Raw genomic sequence first — 18,297 nt, forward strand, 5'->3', positions numbered from 1 at the left:
AAAAGTCTTCTTATCTTCTTTTTAATTAATTTGTTTCTCCTAGAAGAGCCTTTGTCCTCCATTCAAACATGAACTTTTGGCTTTAGCAATAGGAATGTGGAGTCTAATTTTTCAGTTCTGGTGAAGATATGATATCTGCAATCTGTATAGGTTACCCACTGATATGACCCCACCCCTTCTGAGCTGAATGAGATCAGAGGAGATGAAAGAAGCTAGGTTGAGAGATCAAGGGAAAATGGGTGTTTATATTAAGTTATGCATTTAAAATTTTTTCATTTTTTTAAAAATGAAATTTTATTTTTTATTCTGTCATTTTCACTTGAGCTATTTATCTTAAATGTATTTATACATCATTATATGCAGACCTACCTTAATTTTCTTTAATGGCTGGAAAATATTCTCTAGTATAGGTATATAATTATTTAATTATTTACGGATTGGTTAATACATACTTTCTGGTTTCTGTGCTCAGTATCATGCTTATTGTGAGGTTTTAGTTTATAATTTTGCATTATATTTAAGAATTGTCCTTCATCCTTTCTTTTGTGTGTGCGAATGGTGACTCTGAGATGAAGAGTCTTAGTGATATAGGGAGCAGCCAAGGGGCGGGGGTCCCAAAAAGGGATTTAAAATGGGGTCCAGAACTCAAGGTGTTTAGGAAATATTGGAGAGACATGTAAGATCTCCTCACCCCTTTCCCCACAGATGTGAGTTGGGGGAAGCAACACATGGAGCAGGAATATGCAGGGCTATTTTGTGTAGCCTGTATAGCTTTGCAGCTAATCCATGTCATGGTCATTTAACATATCCACAGCTTTTGGAGGGTCACTTGGATATATTAAATAGCTGTGGCTAGGTTTGGAGCCAGGGGGATGGAAGTCACTTCTCCCCAAGATGGAACTGAAGGGCAGGTCCTCCGAGTTATGGCGCTTGCGTGAGAGCTTGGAGATGATTGGCTCCACGACATGGGCCACACCTGCCCAGACTCATGATGGCAGCCCAGTAAACTTGGAATAATATAGGAATACTGGCAAGTGTAGCCCGTTGTAGGAGGAGTCGGAAATGGGGCTGCAAAGGAGGACTGGCGTGGGGATATAAACCCAGACACGGCAGCCATTGAAGGGGAGGGAAGCGCGTGGCTGTGGCAGTGAGGAGAGCCTTGAACTTTTGGACAGAGTGGAGACTCTGGCAGCTGGGGGTAGAGAGAATCACCATGGGCCTAAAGCTGCCTGTAGTCAGCTTTGCCAGAGTGATGACCTGACCCTCTCCGCAGCTCTGGTGGAAAAAAGAACCATCTGATTTTAGCCAGAGTGCAGACCCCTGCAGCTCTGGTAGAAGAAGACCACGTGGCTTTGGGGTGCTCCCTTTGGCCATGTGGCCTGGGAAGCAGGAGAGACTTTGCTTGGAGGAAGGGTGAAAGAATTCTTTGCCAGTAGACCATGAGAAGATGCCACATGGCTTTGGAGTAATTAGAGATCCTGCCTGGACGGCAACACAGCCAATGGTGCCAGTGGCCTGAAACATGAATGAATACTTCTTTTTTTGACCTATGATACCCTGAATTAGGGCCAGGGGAGAAGGAAGTGCTATGGGCATGTGTGGTTATCCTAAAGGACTTTGATACTTTAATGGGGACATGGGATCTCTGCTTTAAGTGTCTGTACAGCTTTGAATAAACCTTTCCTTTCCTTTTCACAAATCTCTGGCGTTGAGAGACATCTTTTCTCTAGCGGCAGACATAAGGAACCTGGGGGTGGGGTCCGTTCATAGCAGCCCCTAAAAGCCTCCCATTTATATTCCTTCTAATAATTGCATTGGAATGTTTACCACGAGGTTGTTTGTAGTCACACTAACTCAGGTGTCAGGCAAAAGAGTGAAGGGATGAACTATACTCAGCTGCTCCCAATCCACTACTTCCACATGGATGACTAACGTTTTTGCTACTTAAACCTATAGAAAAGTATTTTTCCATTTGTGGCTTGCCTTTTCATTCTCTTTAAATATGTATTTTGATTAAGCTTCTTGCTAAATTCTTTGTATTTCTTATTTTAGAATGTCTGTCTGCTTCAATATTATATATACCACTCCTGTATTATTTTCTGAAGTCTTAGAATGTTGCTTTTTATATTTCTATGCAATACATCTCAAATGGAATGTTGTTATGACATGAGGTAGTCATAAGGATATTCAGTTGAACCAATATTGTTTATTGAAAAGGCCTCATTTTTCTCCTTATTTGTTGTAATTCCACATTTCATTTTAACCCTTGTATATATGTATCTATTTCTAGTCTCTTTGTAAGTTCATTGTTGTAATTCTTTAGTCTTGGACCAACATACATTGTTAATTGCTTCATCTTCCTTCTCTTGTTAAGTTACAGAATGTTTAAAATTATTAGGTACTTATATTTTATTTATTGAAATCATCACGTGCTTTCCCTTAGTATATAAGTTGAATAATTTTTATATTATTTGATTTACATGTTTAAACACTGAATTTGATTCATTAGTAATTTATTTCAGACTTTTGGTGCTTATGTATAAGACATTTGAAATCAGCATAAAATTTCTATGTGTATTTGCTACTTTTTGTAGGTTATTTTTTTTCTTAGGGATGGGGTTAGGGAGGGAGAAAGAGAGGGAGAGAACCATCAATGTGTGGTAGCCTCTGCATGCCCCCTCCTGGGGACCTGGCCCACAATCAAGGCTGTGCCCTGACTGGGAATGGACCCTGTGACTATTTGCTTCTCAATCTGGCACTGAATCCACTGAGCCACACCAGCCAGGTCTCTTGTAGACTTTGATGTCAAGATTATACTAAATTTTTGGAATGAGCTTGGTATTTTTAGCTTTTTCTTTATTGAGGAACATTTCAAACAGTATAGGCATCATCTGTTTCTAGAAAATGTTGTAAACTTCAGCCATACATTTCTATAATCTTGGTGTCATTTTTGATTACTTTAACTTCATGTCATTGGCCTATTTAATTTCTGTATCTCTTCCTGAGCAGAGTTCAGCATGAACATTTTCCCAGAAAGTTAATCATTTATTGTACACATTAACATTTATTGGGGTGGTGTAGATTATTATGTTCTTATATTCTTGTTTGGAAGATAAAGCCCTGAACACATGAGAATCCACAGTAGTGAAAGGGCAGGGGACATGGATTGTATGCACAGCCACATTTCATGCCAAGGGAACCAGCAGTGAGATGTAGCAGAGTGACTGGGGTCCTGGCTGCAGTTTGAGTGCAGGCTGCAGGTGCTAGGGGAGCACTGTGCCTTCCAGCGCAGAAGTAGGTGCCTGAATGTGCAGGTTTAGAGGCTGACATGTTCAGGAAGCTCTCCTTTCTTGTTTCATCAAAATAAGCAACCAATTCCTCTTTGCTGCTCAGTTCACCACCTTTATATAAGGTTAACAAAAAGATAAGGCCTTCTCCAGTATCCTGCTTATACCATTGCAAGGCGTTAAGCGAGTTTGAGGAGCTGCACCTCATGGAGATACCCTCTCCTTCCTGGATGGACACAGACTGGGGACTCTGAGTCAGCTGTTGGCCACTCACCCCTGTTTAGAAAGACAAAAAAGTATTCAAGATCATTTTTAGGTCGCCTTTCTCAGAACTACAGTGATGAACACTTTATTTCCTAATTCCCCATCCCTGCCTCTGTGCTTTTTCCTTTCCTCCCCAACTCTCTTGTTTTTCTCCTCATTTCCTTGTTTTCATAGACCTCATCTCCTGCCCTCACAGAATTTTCACGCCTCTAGAGTCCTCTGTGCAAGATTTTAAAAGCCCCCAAAACTCACATGTCAGTGGCATCCACAGGATTATTAATAAACCTTCAATGAACATCCCCATCAGAAGTCTGTCAACAAAGAAGTAAATGGGCTTTTGCCCCAGGAACTCCCCTGAGCTTAGAGCAGCACTATACATGTCATCATGGGTTTACTGTATCTGTTGTGTGTGTCATCTGCTTTGATCTCTAACTGGAGGCTCCTCCCAGTTTTGAGCTAACCTTGCAGGTTAACTGAATAGAGACACTGCCCCCTTCTGGCTAGTAAATAGATTGTTGTCATTTACAGACATTGAGAGTTGCTGGGTTTGTTTGTTTCCTGTTTTTTGTTTTGTTACTAATCCTATTTTTCCTTATTATTGGATGAGCATTTATGAGAACTCACTGTCTGCTAGGAAAATAGGGAGACACATGAACAAGAGAGACAGGGACTCTACCCCTGGACACCTTATAGCACCACTGGGGAAAATCAGTTAAGACTAGAGTTGCAGTGGATTGAAGACATATGTTTTCTATTTTCCTTTATGACAACACACTGACATGACACTAAATATTTTTTGAAAGTTATAAACCCTGAAGGACATACAGAGCAGGTGAAGGATGACAGAAGATGAGGTATTTCATAAACTGAGAGTGAATAGACAAGTTTGATTGGCTGGCTGATGAAAAAATTTGAATCCTAAGGGTCCTTGGAGGGAAATGGCAACAAAAATCCAGGGGCCTGGAAGGTCTGAAGGGTTAGAGCACCTGATCCCTCAGAAGCTCTGAGTGTGGCCTGGGGGTAATGGGACTTGAAACTGAAGGTATCAGGTAGAAAGTGCAGTTGTCTGAGGTGCAATTATAGTCTCAGATCTCCCATCCTGACCGAAAAAGTCAGCTGTGCACTCCTTCCCAGATGCTTTCATGGAAGAAACTGACTATTTTCCTGATAATATTGAGTAAAGAGGAATAAGATCCTGGTATGCCAGGCTTAGTTCAGAGTGAAGTGAATACTTAAAATAGAGCCATCTTCTTTGCATATTTCTCAATTTGTATCTCATCAAGTATGAATGAACATCCAGATCACCAGATACTTGAATAAAAAATACCATTAACACTAAGGCAAAGAGAAAAACTGAAAGAAAGAAAAATCCTGACTGAGATGATGCTGGAAGAAGGTTATTGTTACTTAATTAGTAACACAAAGCGTGAACATTGCTTTTCCATAAAGAAGCAAATAATATTTTGAATAATAGCAAAACCTCATTTTTGAAAAATGGTATTTTTGAGGATAAATTTTGTTTTTAAAAGTGAAGTTAATTGGACACTTGGAGTTTTAAATGCCTGGCATCTGGCTGAGTGCCCGGGAAATGCCCCTAGCTTCAGTGCTAATTTAGACGAATTAGCTTCCACCATGGACGGCCCAGAGAATCTGTTTCATGTCCCCTGTGCTCCCCTGCTTCAAGAGAGCAGGGAAACCTGTGTGTGTTCCTGAGTGTCCCTTTCTCCACCTAGTATCAGCACTAATCTTCTGTCTAGGCTTGCTGAGATTGATCTCTATGTGTCTGTCTGCCCCACTTTTTCTCTATTCCCATTAATGTAGTGGGTATGTTTTTTAAAAAATATTTTATTTGTTTATTTTTAGAGAGAGGGGAAGGGAGGGAGAAAGAGAGGTAGAGAAACATCAGTGTGTGGGTGCCTGTTGCACACCCCCACTGGGAACCTGGCTGCAACCCAGGCATCCCATTTGCACTATCCCAGCTGTGTAGTATGTTTCTTAACATGAACCACTGACTGTCCACTACTGAGAAAAATACTGATAGCCTTACATTGCTTTTTTCAAATGACTCTGTAATGTCTTATTAGAGAAAGGCATTTTTAAAAGAACAAACAGAACAAGCCAAAAAACCCCAAAACATCTTCATTTAGATGAAAACAAATTTGCACTAACCCTTATATCTCTCAGTGAACTGTGGGAGGCACAGAGATGACAGGTGAGGAGTTTCTCACTGCACCTGTTAGCCCCTCCTGGTCCTCATGGTTGCTGCCACAGTCTCAGCAATGCTGAGGCTGAAGCCTGTTCCCCCTGAGACTGTGCTCAGCCTGGACAGTGTCCCCCTTCCCTTGAGAGTTCTGGCAACCTGTNCACTAACCCTTATATCTCTCAGTGAACTGTGGGAGGCACAGAGATGACAGGTGAGGAGTTTCTCACTGCACCTGTTAGCCCCTCCTGGTCCTCATGGTTGCTGCCACAGTCTCAGCAATGCTGAGGCTGTAGCCTCTTCCCCCTGAGGTTGTGCTCAGCCTGGACAGTGTCCCCCTTCCCTTGAGAGTTCTGGCAACCTGTTTCCAGCCCCACAGGAGAAGAGGCCACATGTATAAAGGGTGACATTAAGCTCTGGGACAGCCACGGCACACATATTGGATCATCAATTGAAAGAATTTTTGTATATTGAAATATATTTGAAATGTTTTGTATTTTGATGTAAATGAGAATATTTCACAAAAAAAGAGCCTCACACTTGCCTAGGCTGTTAGCACTAATTTGTAGGGAAATTAAAAATGAAAAAAGCACTGAAGTTACTAAGGTGTCTCATGTATGACTTAAGTCTACAAACTAAGAAATACAGTTGCTGTGTGTGCTGATTTAGTTGCTCAGATGATTTCTAATGGGAAATGCTCTGCCAGGGAATCAAGAGTAGCAGATGGCTCTGGTGAGCATGTGCAGAGAGATAAAAGGCTGTGATTATAGGACGGGTTATTTCTACTCAAAGTTGTAAAAAAGGGAAGATACCTGCCAGAAACTCCTATAAAACAGAGCAGTGAATGTGGGGTGAGCACCACTTTGAAGTGCAGGGAGCTGGCAGGACTCCAGGGCTGCACATGTTGTCCCAGGGGAGTCATCGGGGATCTAACAGGTCTGGCTCAGTACCTGGTGGGGTCAGGAGCAGAGTGACTCAGTGCCCACTGTATTCTGATGTGAAATTTGTACAAGTGGGAGCAAAGCAATGCCTCCAGGCTTTGGGTCAGTGAGCAGTGATCATGAGAAAGTGTGTTCAGTGGCCCCTACTGGCAGGAAGTGGGCAGAGGTGAGGACTTGCCACATTATAGGAGAATGGCCTCCATGTGTCTGGAGTGTCTGTGGCCTCCAAAGGGCTTCCCCAGAATTCAAGTTCACAAAGGCCTTCCATGATGGGAACATTTTCTGTCTTCAGTGATCTCATCATTAAAGTGACAATTATAATATCTGCCATTCTATTGCATTTTGCTCTAATAAATCTAAATGGAGATGGTTCTTTAAGTGTTGTGCATTGTACATCTTTATGGCCATGATTGTTATGTAAAGGCACCTATCTTAGAAAATAGATGTTGCAACTACTCTGCAGTGTTAAGCAATAGACTCTTTATCCCTTTTCCTTTCTAAATAACAGTACCCTTCTGAGAAAATTTGAATAAAATGTATATTTAGAAAAAATTCTTACCCTGTGATGCTTGGACCCTTGCCCATGGGAACTGCCCTACACACTGGCAGACAGCTCACACTATGGGGACAAGTGTGAGAAACAGCATTTTCACCTGGCAACATCCTTCCCATCCAACTGTCACAGTACGTGAAGGTGTACCTTTTGAGGTGACCTCCTCTGAATCCCCTGTAACATTCCCTTTCAGGACAAACAATCCAGGGAGGGCTGACCTAGAATGTTACCTCAAAATGGCAGTCAGGTTCGGAACCACTCCACTGCAGAGACTGAAGTGGGAAATGGGATGGATCAATGAAGAGAGAGGTTTTGGAAAGCAACTCAGTGAGTAGGAACATCAGGCTTTGGGTGAGCAAAGGGGTATTAAAAGGTCAGAGTGACTTTGGGTTTGGGTCACAAGCAGGAGCAGCAGGCAGGAGGGAGGCAGTAAACGTGCAGGGACAATGAGGCACTAAATACAAAGTCTACAAATCTCAATTCTACTGGATGTGGCCCTCAGTTCAGGTCTTTTATCAAGGACAATAAAGCAAGTGAAAAATACAGTCTGGAAGAATTGCTTTACCATAGAGAATGAGTATAATTTAGTTTTAATTTGAAGCTCTGTGGGGGTGAGGGTCCAACTGGGTGTGGACACAGCCCAGGTGCAGTGAGAACAGGAGAGGCCACGTTGTTGGAGAAGTGAAGGCCAGTCTTAGTCTGCAGTAGTGGGCACCCTCTCTCACCTCTCTGCCTCCCTCCCTCCCTTTATTCTTTTTTCCTTGCCTGTCCCCATTTTCTCTTTTTCTTTCTGTTCACTTGTATATTCTATGTTTGTAAACTTAGAAAACACTATTGCCCCTGCCTCCTCCTTCCAGCGTGCAATATTTCTGTTCCAATACTCATGGTACAGTCTTAATGGAAAACAAGGAGCACACTTGATGATTTAAAATTTCTTTCTATTAACAAGGTGAGTGGGTAGCAGAAGAGAAAGAGTTTCTTTGAAACAAGAGAAGCACAAAATTAGTGCACAGTTATTACATGAATCACTGCAGTGTATGCCATGCACATCCTGGTGGTTTGAGGTTCACCCTACTCAAAAGTAACAATTCCCCAGACAAATTAATTTTGGGAGTAAGATATAGCTTCCCCTAGTCTCACCCTACCCCCCTTTCTTGCAATGAGACAATTACCTTTCCTTTAGGCTCCTCTTAGCAAGTGTCCCAGCTCCCCACCTGGAGCCCTGGAGCCACAGCAGAGACCTGTGGCCCAGTTGCACATCTGGGGACAGACTTTAGGTCTCTGTGAATGGAGTCCACAGAGGTAGATGCCTGGGGCTGGTCTGGGAGGCTGTGGTGTGCAGGGCAGTGCACTGCTTTTTCTCATACAACTTGGCAGTCATTATTCCTCAGCTGATCACTGTTTTCTTCCCTGCATTTCAATAACATTTCATCGAGGAGATGGGACATTCACTCTGGTTTTGCCTGTGCCAGTGGAAGGAATATGCTGTCTTAAGGTGAATGGTGAAATCTTTTCCCTGTTGGATAATTTTGTTGTTCAGGGACTGAGGACTCTGCTCCAGTTCTTGGCTACTGCTCCCTGTTCCAAAAGACAATGTAGAGCACATGCACACACAAAAACACACACACATACAGGAGACCCTTGTAAGGTGTTTATGCTTGTAGTAGGAATGATTTCTCTCTCCCCTAGTCAGCAACATTATCACATCCATGTAGAATTTTGTCAATTATTTCAACATGTATCTGCCTTTCAGAAAGGCCTTCTTAGGGCCGTGGTTGGGTATCTGAGATGGTTGCAGTGTTGTTCTGATGTGCCAAGGTGGCAGGTTCCATCCCTAGACAGGACATATATGAGAGGCAACCAGTGAATGAATGCACGAGCAAGTGGAACAACAAATCAATCTCTCTCTCTCCCCTCCTTTCTCTTTCTCTAAAATATATGAATAAATAATTAAAAGCTGGATCAGGTTTTCTTGAAGGGGCAGCCCCAACAGAGGTTAAGCTAGCTCAGTGGTCTCTCACCCTGCACAGATCAGAGGTCAAACCTGGTTTCCTATTTATCCAGCACTTCAGGAACCAAACTCAAGTACTTCTAGTATATTTTATTGATTATGTTATCACAGTTTTCCCAATTTCTCCTCCTTTGTCCCTCCTTCACCCTGCAGCTCCCCACCTTCCAGCATTCCCCCCACTTAGTTCATGTCCTTGGGTTGCACAAATAAGTTCTTTGAGTTCTCTGTTTCCTATATCATTTTTCACCTTTCCCCGCCTATTTCATGCCTACCAATTATGCTTCTTCTTCCCTGTACATTTTGCCCCCAGACATCCCTTTCCCCTCCCCACTGAAATTTTTCCATGTGATGTCCATTTCTCTGATTCTGTTCCTATTCTAGTTGTTTGCTTAGTTTTTGCTTTCATTGTTTGTCTTTTCTTTTAGGTTCATTTGTTGATAGTTGTGACTTTGTTCTCATTTTACTGTTCATATTTTTTATCTTCTTTTTCTTAGATAAATCCCTTTAATATTTCATATAGTAATGGCTTGGTGATGATGACTTCCTTTAACTTGACCTTATCTGGGAAGCACTTTATCTGCCCTTCCATTCTAAATGAAAGCTTTGCTGGACAGAGTGATCTTGGATGTAGGTCCCTGCCTTTCATGACTTCAAATACTTCTTTTTTTTTTCTTGTCTGCAAGGTTTCTTTTGAGAAATCAGCTGACATCTTATGAGCACTCCTTTGTAGGTAACTCTCTCCTTTCCTCTTGCTGCTTTTAAGATTCTTTATCTTTAATCTTGGGTAACTTAATGGTGATGTGCCTTGGTGTGTTCCTTTTTGGGTCCAACTTCTTTTAGACTCTGTGGGCTTCCTGAACTTCCTGAAAGTCTATTTCCTTCTCTAGATTGAGCAAGTTTTCCTCCATTATTTGTTCAAATAAGTTTTAAATTTCTTGCTGTTGTTCTTGTCCTTTGGGCACCCCTATAATTTGGATACTGGGACTCTTCAAGTTGTCCCAAAGATTTCTCAGCCTCTCTTCATGTTTTTGAATTCTTGTTTCTTCATTCTGTTCTGGTTGGATGTTTATTTCTTTGTTTTGTTCCAAATTGCTGCCTTGAGTCCTGGCTTCCTTCCTGTCACTGCTGGTTCCATGAATATTATGCTTTACTTCATTTTGTATATCTTTCATTTGTTTTTTAATTTTTTGACCAAGCTGAATCAATTCTGTGAGCATTTTGATTACCAGGGCTTTAAATTCTCCATTAGATAGATTGGCTGACTCCTCATCACTTAGTTCTCTTTCTGAAGCTTTGCTCTGTTCTTTAATTTGGGCCATATTTCTTTGTCTTGGTACACCAGTCTGGTTGTTCTGGTTGACTGTTTCTTTAATTCCTCGGTTGTTGGAGCTCCATGCAGTTTGATTTTCTGGCACTTCTGGTTGTTTATTGATTTTAGATTGGTTGTTATCCTCCTTTTAGTTGTGCAAGGAAGCAAAGGGTTTCTACCTACACCCCCATCTTGGCTAGAATCCCCAAACTCAAATACTTTTTAAACAATGCCATCCTTTGGCCAGACCGACAAATATTTAATAATGGGTGATTTCTCTAGAACCCACTTATATATGAGATATATCTATTTATTATAACAAATTATACTATTTATCATGAAATACAAAAAATATCCTGTTACTGTTGCATGCTTGAATTACTTTCCCTTTTATAACTAAAGGAAAGTGAAAAATTCTACTCTCTGTATTACAGTCATTGTTTTACATTTAATTCTGCTTTTAATTTTAATCTTTTGAAAAATGACTTTACTGAGGAATATGTGATAATAAATTGCATGTTTAAAATGTAGAATGTGACCGTTTTGTCAAGGATGTTCACATGTAGAATCATCATCACAATGAAGACACTGAGCATGTGTACCACCTGCAAAGTGCCTTCCTGGCCCCACTCCTCGTGCTCCTTTTGTCCCTCCTGTGTGCGTTCCTACCACATCCCTCCAACCCTTGGGCAGTGCCAGGCGGTCACTGGTCTGCCTTCTCTCAGTGTAGATTAGTGTGCATTCTCTGGAGTTCTAAAGTGGGATCACAGAGCATATTCTCTGTCTGGTTTCTTTCATCATATTTATTTTGAGATTCTTCCATGTTGTTGTATTTATTAATAGTTTGTTCCTTTTCACTGCTGAGTAGTATTCCATTGTGCAATATAGCTGTACTACCATGTGTCCATTCATCTGTTCATCGAATTTTGGTTTATTTTTCTCCCAGTTACTGTTTTCTAAGTGACTATAAATATTCATTTGTAAGTGTTAGTATGGTTATAAGCTTTTATTTCTTTGGGGTTACTACCTAGGCAAGGTTTTATTATAAATGCTTTTTAAATTTTCTGAGTGATTGAACCATTTATATTTCCCACAGCTGTGTATGATAATCCCAGTGGCTCCAAAACCTTGCCAATGCTTGGTATGGTCAGTCATCTCTATTTTAGCCTTTCTAGCAGGTATGCAGTCGTGTCCTGTTTTAGGGTGCATTTCTCTTATGATTAATGACACTGAGACTTTTTACATGTGCTATTTCCCATATATAGGTTTGGTGAAGTGTCTTTTCAAATATTTGGCCCATTAAAAATGGAGTGTTTGTCTTATTTATTAAACGGTAAGAGTTATATATATATATATATATATATATATATATATGCTAGATACAAGTCTTTTGTTAAATATATATTTTGCAAAGATTTTCTCCTAGACTCTGTCTCTTATAACTATGTTTCTAACTTCATCTTTTAAAGAGCAAATATTTTTAACATTACGAAGTAGTGTATTGATATAAAAAAACACTTTATTGAGGCATAGTGACATATCAAAAGCTGTATGTACTTAATGAGTACAACTTGATGAGTGTTGGGAGACAAGTATACATTTGTGAAAATATCACTATAATCAGTGCTTTCATTTTATTCATCACTTCCAGAAGTTTTCTCCCATTCTCTTTATTTATAAATTTTTATTCATTTACTTTTGTGATAGGAACACAACATAAAATCTACTCTCTTAGCAAATGTTAAGTATGCAGTCCCATATTGTTAGCTATCGCACTATGCTGGACAGTGAATCTCTAAGATGCAGTCATCCTGCTGGGCTGACATGTTGTACCCTTGACCAGTACCTGTCCACTTCCCCTGCCCACTGGCCCTCAGTAACCACCATTCTATCCTCTGCCTCTTGAGTTTGGCTATTTCACATTCTTCATGAAGGGATCACGTAACATTTGCTCTTCTGTGTCTGGCTTACTTCACTTAGCATATTTTCCTTTAGGTTCATTTATGTAGTCACAATTGGCAAGATTATCATCAGAACTGTTGGTGCTATTATCATTGGTATGTCTATATGTTAAAATTTAAATTCTGATTGTTTATTGTTAATATATGGAAACACTGTGTAATTTTGTATTCTGAGCCTGTAACTTACAACTTTGTCAAACTAATTAATTAGTTAGAATAGCTTTTTTAAATAGTAGATTTTTATGGTATTTGTTATACAGTTTTGTTTCCATTCTATATTTTTTCTTTCTGCCCCATGGATAGCCTAGATATTTTCCTCTATTCTTTTCTCTCTTTCTTCCACTTCTAGTGTTACTGTTATATGTGTGTTACACCTTGGTAGTTGTTGTGCAGTTGATTGGCTATTCTGTTCCTTTTTTTCAGCATTTTTTCTCTTTGTTTTTCAATTGTAAAGGATTCTATCAGAAGCTCAAATATCTTCAAGCTCAAATATTTCCCCTCAATTGTGTCCAATCCTCTATTAAGCCCATCAAAGTAATTCTTCACTTCTAACAGTGCCTTTTTCCTCTATCATTCCTTTTTGATTCTCTTTCAGGATTTCCATCTTCTTGCTTCTCTTGACTGTCTTTTTTACATGTTGTCTATTTTATCTATTAAAGCCCTGAGCATATTAATCTTAGTTATTTTAAATTCCTGGTCTGGTAATTCCAACATTCCTGCCTGTCTGGTTCTGATGCTTGCTCTGTCTCTTCAATTTTTATTTCCACTTGGTATCCCTTGTAATTTTTCTTCATAGTCTATATACGATGTACCAGGTAAAAGGAACTATCCTAAATAGACCTGCAATTACTGACTATTTAGTCAGGTTCACTGACAGCTTTTCCTTTAGACTGTCAAATATAAAATGAGAAAAGCCAGGACCACAATAGTCCTATGGTGTCAATGATCAAAAATTATATCTATTTTTGGTGTGCCCCAGAATTGTAGTAATTAGCTTATGTGTGTTGTGAAATGAAAGAGGTAGAAAATTGCTGCTCAAGAGACTCAATTATTTTCAGTCAATGGAATTTTAGAATAATTTCTGTGATCTTTTCTTTACAGAAATTGTCTATAATACTTCCTTAATCAAATTCTTTCACTTTCCTTAGTATCTTGTTTTTCCATGTTTGACAGCTGTTCTGGTGGCACATTATTTATTGTTTAGCATAGAATTTGGCAGAGCCTAAGCACTTAACAAACTGTTCTTTGGCAAATGTATTAATTAATATTTGTTGGGGGAAAATTGAATGATTTGAAATTATTCTAAATAATAATTTGAATTTTCTGTACAACAAATAGAACAAACATATCCAACAGTGAAGGTAAATGCAAAATTAGATGTGTGGATCATATTCAAATAGACAGCACACCAACTCTCACCCCTATCCTTCAAAATAAGAAAAACTGACAAACTTGGTTCAGGAGAGCCCAGTTAGGAGAATGTGGCAGCCCGTGCACAGTGTCAGGTAGTCGTGCGAGCTTAAAGGAATAACAGTAATCAGGGCTGGTGTAAATATACGCATCAAAGAAGTACTGGGACTGCTAAGAAATGTGAAAGGTGAGGGTCATTATGTCTGTAGGTATATAATGCTGAATTCTGACCAACATTACAAGTTTTTATTTAGTGTTCATTACTGCAGGATTTCAAAGGTACAAACAATCCAGACTAGGTCCCATCAAAAAATGAACACCGTGGAACTTTTTGGTGTTGTTCATTTATATGAACCCATCAGCATGGCAATGGCAAACATAGCTCAGCACTGAATTGTAAAACCGTTTGGGTGCGAGGCAGCACACAGGACCCAGGTGTGCAGAATGGCTTTTCCATGGTGAACCAGGCAGGCATTGTACATAGGCTGCTTTAAGGCTTGCTTTTGCTAGAACTCCCTCAAAATGAGTTAAGACAGCACATGTTTAATGTATATCTCTGAAGCAACTCCCTAAAGTCTGTGCTAAACTGTCCCAAGGATGGAATGTAACCAGATCCCTTTTTATCATTCCCTTGTGTTTGCAACATTTTTTCCTTGTTATCTGTAAGAAGTAATCACTTAAAGTAAACCCAAGTATAATGAATGAGAACCTGATGTGATGTAATGCTGCTGGAAAGCAATAAAAGCCCATCCAGGCAAGGGTCAAGGCCCTTTCTCTCAGAGAGTGGCCATGGCATCTTTTTTGCTACGCAGAACTTCTGTAGTCCATGTAAAGTTGTTCGTCCCATCCCCAATACACAGACCTGCTGGCCCGAGTCTGCTTTATTCATTTGTTTTTATGTGATAGCCTCATTGGTATATAATTCACATGTTATGTAGCTCACCTCTTAAAGCATACAGTGCAATTTACAGTGCAATGGTTTTTAGTACAGTCACAGAGCTGTGCAATCATCACCACAGTCGATTTTAGAACATTTCATGATCCCCAGAAGGAACCTGTACCAAGTAGCAGTGTCTCACCATTTTACCCCCATGAAACTCTTTGCAGGCAGCCTTGGATCTACTTGGCTGTGTCTCAGCCCATCTGTGCTGCTGTAACAGATGACCATCGATTGGGTAGTTTATAAACAACAGAAATTTGTTTCTCATAGTTCTGGAGACTGGGAAGTCCAAGATCAAAGCACTGGCAGGTTTGGTGTCTAGTCAAGGCTACCTTCTGGTCCATAGATGGTGCCTTCTTACTGTGTGCTCACGTGGTGGAAGAGGAAAGGATTTCTCCAGATCTTTTGTAAGAGCATTAATCCTAAAGGCCTCAGTTTTTAATACCATCAATTTTCAGGTTTAGGGCACAATTAATTATTATTAACCATTATTTGGGGGCCACGCAAACATTCAGAGCATAGCAGCCTCTATAGACCTTATCCTTCTGCATATTCCTTCTAAATGGAATTATACAACATGTGGTCTCTTGGAACTGGGTTTTTTTCCTCTAGCGTGATATTTCCTGGGCTTATTCATCTATGTTGTAGAATGTTTGAGTACTGCATTGCTTTTTGTTGCCTAATAATATTGTATTGTCTGTCTGTACCATATTTCATTTGTCAATGATTCACATGTAGGTTGAATATTTTTGGAAAAGATTTTGTGTGCACAGATATTTTCATTTCTTTTGGGCACATACATATGACTGCAATTGCTGAGCCACGTAATAACTCTATGTTTCTTGGTTGGAAGAACTTTAGACCATTTTCCATTGTTGCTGCACCATTTTACACACGGTAAAAGACTAAGGAGGGATTTATTCTGTATATCCTCACCGATTCTTTTATTTTCTGTCTTATTGTTTAAGCCATGAATATTGGTGAAGTGATATTTTCATGTGGTTTTCATGGACAAATGATGTTTATAGCATACACCTTTTACCAGGATGAGGAAGTTTTTCTCTTATTTCTGATTGGTCAATAATTTATTTCTTTATCATGGGTGAATATTTAGCATGCATGATAATTTTGTGTATGTTGTAAATGATGTTTTTTATTCATGTGCATTGTTACTTTGATGATTTAAAATGTTAAATATCACATGAAAGCCAGGTTAGTTATAATATGTTATTCTTCTATAAGTCGTGCCAGTTTCTTCCTCATATTTAGAAGTTTTGATTTTATGTTCATTGAGCATGGTTATCCTATATTTAAAAAATTGATCTCTTCAGGTTTCTGTATCAGGAACATTGGGTCCTGCCCTGGCTGGTGGCTCTATTAGCTGGAGTGCTGTCTGGATAAGCCAAGGCTGTGGACTCCATCCCTGCTCAGGGCACATGCAAGAAGCAACCAGGCACTGTGAAAATAAGGGGGACAAAATGGATGTTTCTTTCTCTCCTTTCCTCTTTCTCTTTCAAATCAATCAATAAAACATTTTAAACAGAGAGTATTCTGTCCTAGTAAAATCTTTTTTCTTTTTCTTTTCTGTATTTATTAAGTTTGGGGCATCAGTCATGTTATGTGTGGTAGGCGATGCTGTGCTAAAAATCAGCCTTAAAATCTCAGTGGTTAGAAAAAGAGTCATTCATTTCTCACACATACATAGTAGCTCAGTTTGAGTCAAGGTGATCCCCCTGGGTCATCTATATTGTGTGTGATGACTAACAATTGAACCTTCATATCAATAAACAATTCAACAGTCACCACAGTCTGAAAAAGCTGAGATTGAAAGTTAAGCTAATTAAATGCCTTTCTCATGAAGTGGAACAGGCCATTTCTCCCCACATTTCTGTAGGCCATGCAGTCCTGTGACAGTATCAATCTTCAGGAGACTTGCTGTCCTTCCAGATTCCTGGAAAAAGAGGGAACCAGATATTAACGAGCAGGCACTGTGTACTCCATCGTCAGCCTTCCACCTGTAACTGAGAATTCATCTCCTCTCTTCTTCCCCTGCAGGAGGCAGGGAGACAAGTTAGATCCCCTTTCAGTGACTCCTGCTCGATGCAGGGACTCTGACTGATATCCTGTGGTCCTCCTCAGGACCTGATGTCACTCATTTGAAGCACTATGAAGAAACATAAGCAGAAAACAAGAAACAGCAAGTAAACTGTTTCCTCCCCACACTCAATACACAATCATGGAACAGTTACAGGACTGTGTTCTGTAAAGTCCCCACAACTGAGAGTGAAGAGAGACGAGGGTGTTGGTCTGAAGCAGGCCTCAGGGGGCTTCCTGGGTTCCTGATCCTGATTTGATGAGATGCTTTCTGCAGGGATCTCTCCTGCTCTCTGTATCTCACATTCAGACTCCTCTTCCATGACCTTCTCTGGCCACATGTTAAAGGTTATGCCAGTTCTGGGGGATAGTTCTGTCAGCCCATTCTCTGCCTGGGTTTGTTAAGAGATGAAGAATTATTTTGAATCTCTAATGATCCTAGTTTTTTTTTAGTCAAAACTGCCTTTGGCTGTACAGAACTTTCAAAAAGTTAGTCATTTTCTTATCTACTTGATTTCAGCAACAGTCATATATTTCTGTATTAAAACTGTATTAAAACTGCAAGCCAGTCTGGCTGTGACCACATTGTTCACAACAGAAGACTGACCTAGACTGATCTAGGAGGACCCAGACCCTCTTGCTGAGGTCAGTGTTGGTTGGACTGATGCTCACCTGACTCATTCAGCTGCACCCCTGTACCCTGACCTTTGTCCTTCACAACAACCAGTTCTAGGGGAGGAAGGAGAACCTCCTTCTCCTGCTGAACTTGATGGGAACTTGATGGCAGTTAAAGTGTCAAAGCTTTCAGCCCTTGCAGACATTTCCACAAGTCAGTGTGTGTGGTGCACAGGACATATAAAATGGCATTGTTCCAGTAAAAATGACACACAGTACATAAAGCAAAATGGGGTCACTCATGCCAAACAGGATGGCTGCTGCCCAGTCACGACACTTTGGTTAAGAGGAAGACTACCTAAGTCACGAGAGACACATCTGGCCAAGAGACATAAGCTAGGTATCTGCATGGTCAGAGCAGCCATGTCTGCAGAGCAGGACCACCCACAAGTAGGCTCCAGGGAAAATTCCTCACTTGCCATCATGGATGCCAAGACATTTGCCAATAATCCAGAAATCTGGATTACACCACTTTCAAGGAATAACTGAGCAGGCTTCAGACCACCGCTGAGATAGCCAAGCTCCACATACCAGGGCGCTACTCCCTTGGCTTTTGCCCAGCTGGATGAGGACTCGGTCTGGCCTGCTGCCCATTTGGCTCCAGAGATCCTGCCCCACAAGACCCTGACAACTCCCTGGCCCACTGTGCTGT

Source organism: Sturnira hondurensis, unplaced genomic scaffold (assembly GCF_014824575.4).
Source record: "Sturnira hondurensis isolate 20B ecotype Veracruz unplaced genomic scaffold, ASM1482457v3 Scaffold0023357, whole genome shotgun sequence".
In the NCBI taxonomy this organism is placed as follows: Eukaryota; Metazoa; Chordata; class Mammalia; order Chiroptera; family Phyllostomidae; genus Sturnira; species Sturnira hondurensis.